The sequence below is a fragment of the Sinocyclocheilus anshuiensis genome, unplaced genomic scaffold (assembly GCF_001515605.1).
Source record: "Sinocyclocheilus anshuiensis isolate Anshui unplaced genomic scaffold, SAMN03320099.WGS_v1.1 scaffold557, whole genome shotgun sequence".
Classification (NCBI taxonomy): Eukaryota; Metazoa; Chordata; class Actinopteri; order Cypriniformes; family Cyprinidae; genus Sinocyclocheilus; species Sinocyclocheilus anshuiensis.
In genome coordinates, this window is record NW_015540883.1 from 28,020 (window position 1) to 32,628 (window position 4,609).

A 4,609-nucleotide genomic window follows, 5' to 3' on the forward strand; every position below is an offset into this window, starting at 1 on the left:
CAGTAAGCACATGCAGCACAGGTAAATCTCACTCCCCTGGCCTCAAGAGGCGTATTAGTGATGGACTGCTGGTTTGAATCCCGTTTGGAGCAGTGCGATTAGGATTAGTCACATGCACAGTACATCAGTTTGGTCCCAACTTAAGAATTTTGTGGTCATCAACAATAAAATGACAATATGAGTGCTGCCACAGGAAATAATTGCTAAGTCTGTGGAAACAACTCTGTTCTTGTTGTTGTGAAAGGACAGTATTTCCTACAAGACATGAATAAAGAAATAGTTTCCAATAAGAAATAAAATATCAGTATAAGAAATTTTAATGAAATGCCATGTATAATATTAACCCTGTAAAACCTGGCATAAAAATATTAGGCCTAGTCAAAAATAAATATAGCAGACTATTTACTGTATTTGGTCCCACTTTATATTAAGTGGCCTTAACTACTATGTACTTACATTTAATTAATTTAAATTAATCATTCGGTACAATGCACTTATCGTGTACATACATGTTTTTACATTGTACTTATATTTGAAAATAACATCCAAGTGAAAGATATAACACCAACATGGCAGAAAAAAAAATGTAAAACAGAATCACTGAGTTGGAAAGAGGATCAACCTCCTCCTAAAAATTACTTATCAGGTGTAGCTAATTCTAACAAAAATCTTTTAGAATTTTAAAACCCCTATAGCTCCCATTGTGATTTATTTTAAACATCATATCCAAGAGGATTCTAGAAATCAAATTTGATCCTATTAACCTGAAATTCCTTCAGAATATGTTTACTATAGGGACTCAATGGCAATGCATGTTTTTTAATTTCCAGAGCCGCAGTTTTAGTAGACAAAAAGCTGCTACATGTGCAAATGGTTGTGCAAAAGAAGTATTAGAAATTCATATAAGCAGTTGTGTGCAAGTGTCACGTGTGTGGGCTGCACTGAGTCAGAGTTCTGTTCCCTGACCGTGACTGAGGTCACTGCGCTCCAACTTCAGCATGATGCAGCCCATCTGTACACACACACCTGTGTACCCATGTCATGACACATGCAAACAACACATTTGTTTTTGTATCTTTCTTATTGACCTCTTTTTTATACTGAGCTAATTGGATTATTTATCTCCTAATCGTAGCCTCATGTTGAATCTGTACACACACACACACGCACACAGTCCGCTCTCCCAGAATGCGATCATGTGCATGTGCAGATATGTACTTGTATTGTACTTTTTACAATTCTTGACCTCCTCCTACTCTTTCTCTCAGTGGACTTTATGAAATATCACATGACAAACACTGAATATCATATACACACACAAGAACACACACTTTCATCTGTACCCACAAGCACACTCATCACTGAGAATCAAAGGTTAGGGCAGGGGACCATGGAGGACGGGACACACAGCCTACAGAACCAAACACACAGTAGTCAGTCACCCCACGCCATAAGTGCCCTTTGTTCTTAGTGTGCTTTGCAGAAACAATGCAGCTGAGCCTGAGGCTACGTACTGTGCACAATAATCTTAGCCCACCAGCTAACTCATCACTGCACATTTTCAGCGCTACAGGGGGCCGTGGGGGAAGACACACACACACACAAGACATACATACATGAGGCAAGATCAGACAGATGACCACACTCCCCCTCACCACTTGGGGCAGTGACACACTCTTTAAAGAGCAACAGACGGGTTTGAGGAGAGTGTGTACATGTTTGTGTTTGTGTGTGCATGTCAGTTCATATGTGTGTCCTTTGACAGTTGCCAACCTGTACTAAGCAACTCAACTCTGAATGTTTCGTTCTAATGCCATGAACATGTTTTTCAGCTTTGTACTGTACATGTGCCCCTTCTTATAGAGGTTGGCAACCAGAAAATCTTAAAGGGATAGTTCACCCAAAAATGAAATTTGATGTTTATCTGCTATAAATCTCCTAATGTTCAGCATGAATTTGTGTCACAGATTTAGCTCTTAAAAGTGAAGTGTGTAATTTCTGTGCCAACAGCAAAAATGTGTTTCCATACAGGTTGTCTGCATTAAAGTACTGCAGGTACTGCGGTTGGCATCACCCTGGTTCAATCAGCAAAAATAATTGTAGGTTTTTCCCATTTGCTACTGGATAATAGATTTGCTAGTCGATAATAGTGAAGATAATCTTCACAAATGAGGATAACTTTTATGAATTTTGAAGCCTAAATCGATGGTCAGAAGTAAGAAGCTTTGGTTAGGCTATAAGCAAACTACAGTCAAATGATTTCAATGTCACCAACACTAAGTTACAACTCTTTTAAAAACTATTTCAATGAGATTTAAAATGTACAAGTTGGAAACTTTTAGTTAGAACAGTTTGCAAGAGAATGAGTTTAAAAAGCAAGACTAGTGTGTAGATTAGTTTTTTTTCTATGTGATGAAAACATGAAAATATCTTGAGCTTGTGTTAACCTTATTTCAAGCATTAAAAAAGTCAGAAAAACAACACGTAAACAAATAATGCAAGTAATGTTTAAAAAATGCCATTTGTAGTGGTGTCTGAAACCACAGAGGTCATTATCAAGTGCAAGCATTCAATCCCAAAATGCACCTCAATAAGGAGTGTATAACAGATGCACACTGAAGGGCTATGAATTCCCGAGTCTCACCAGAAGATGGCAATCACAGCACTACCAGCACACTCTGTGTCCAAATCTACTCAATTGTTTTATATTCACTTATTAAGTAGACTATATTAGGGGAGTGAAGTGGAGTAAAGGGGATGATTTTGGATATAAACAGTAAGCTTTTAGCTTACTCTTAGCTGGCTCTTATTTATCCCAATAGTAGCTGTGGTTTTAGATGCTATACTGACACCTATCACCCTGTATGCATAGTTTATTTACAACCAAACTTCAATTCTTTTTTGACTGTGTTTTCCATATACTATGGGCTGTCAAATTTTACACGGTAATTTGGTGCGATTCATTTAGGAAAAAAATAACTTAAAATGATTAATGTACGTCATCTTACATTGCATGCAGTTGCTGACGAACATAATGCAGGCTGACGACTTACTGCGTGATACAGCAAAAATGAATTTTTGTATTATATTTATATCACAATATGATTTAGCAATATCACAAGAGCAAGAGTGCTGCTTTTTTCCCAAATATCTGCACAATTGCAAATGTGACATTGATTTTATACGATAAACAAGAAGTTACATTTTTTTAAACAGTATTGTCAATATTGTCTGTTATGCTCAAATTGGCCAATTAAATTTTTTTTTTTAAAATCCAAAGCCTGTTGTGTGTCTTTGAGCAACACACTATGGTGTTTCGTTACAGAAGGAATCCACGTTTTTGAACAAATTGTGTGAGCCAGTGATTCGGTGACCCATTCATGAAGACAGTCACTAGTACACCGCACACTTGCTTCATTTCTAAATGAATCAGTTGTTTGAACGCACCCACTGGCCGTTTTAGTTTCATATTTAGAGTATCATTTAATGTTTTTTTTTAATAATTTCATATTTCATTATTAATTGAAAAAATATATGAATACCTATTTATTATCAATATTTGTGCAATACTGAATCAATGCTTTTTTGTAATGTCTATTCAATGCTTTTCTCGTCTAACACATTGTCTTTTGGGGGGGTAATTTCTCAGCCAAAAATTATGAGCAGCTAATTAGATTAAAAATGTAAATCGTTTGACTGCCCTAATATGAAATATCTAATTTATAAATAATAGAAACATGTCTTTTTTCTGCGAGAAAATGGGGAAGATTAATTATTACCATAGTCCAAAAAACAAACAAACAAAAGAAAACAGTATTTCACGGAAATGTGCACCAACTTCCACCTGTTTAGTACTGTCAACTCTGTTTACCTCTATACTATAGCTAACGAGCAAATGACTTGTTTTTGTCTATATAAATGACTTCGCTTTACTCATACGGTTTATGCACTTCCTATAATAGAGAGCAGAACCTTATCATCATTCTGTCATCTTTGTCTCACTGACTAATATTTACCTCCCTCATCTGTCTATCTGCTGTCTAATCATTCATGCATCTCTATTTTTATACAAAGGCTTTACCTGTCATTTCTCAAGCCATTATGACGCAGAATTAATGATGCTGAGAGATGAAGAGAATGTGTATGAGAGAGAGAACGCAGTTAATGGTACAAGCTGTTGGCAGAGAGCAAATAATCAACCTGCTTTTATCTACAAAATGGTTAAAACCAACAGTTTTTATTTTAATCCCTGGTCTATCTCCCAAATATTTGTCAATTGTGATTAAATGATCCTTCAGATGCTGGATACTGAAAGCGAAAGACATCAAATTCAAAAGACATCAAGCCAAAAAGTGTCAGTTCTGTGGGGTGGCTGAACTACAGAATGGCGTATAGTGACTGGCTACTGAAGTAACACGATACCTGTATTAAAGGCCTAGATGCTGATCATCTAAGGCTTACAGGCAGCACAGCAACAACAGAGATACACCTAGAACAGAAAACTCTAAATGAGTATTTCCCTCTTTTTCAAAGATGTCTACTTACAGCCAGGGGTGGTGCTGGGGGGGGGGGGCAGGGCCCCCCCGCCAACAAGCTTGGCCCCCCCCAA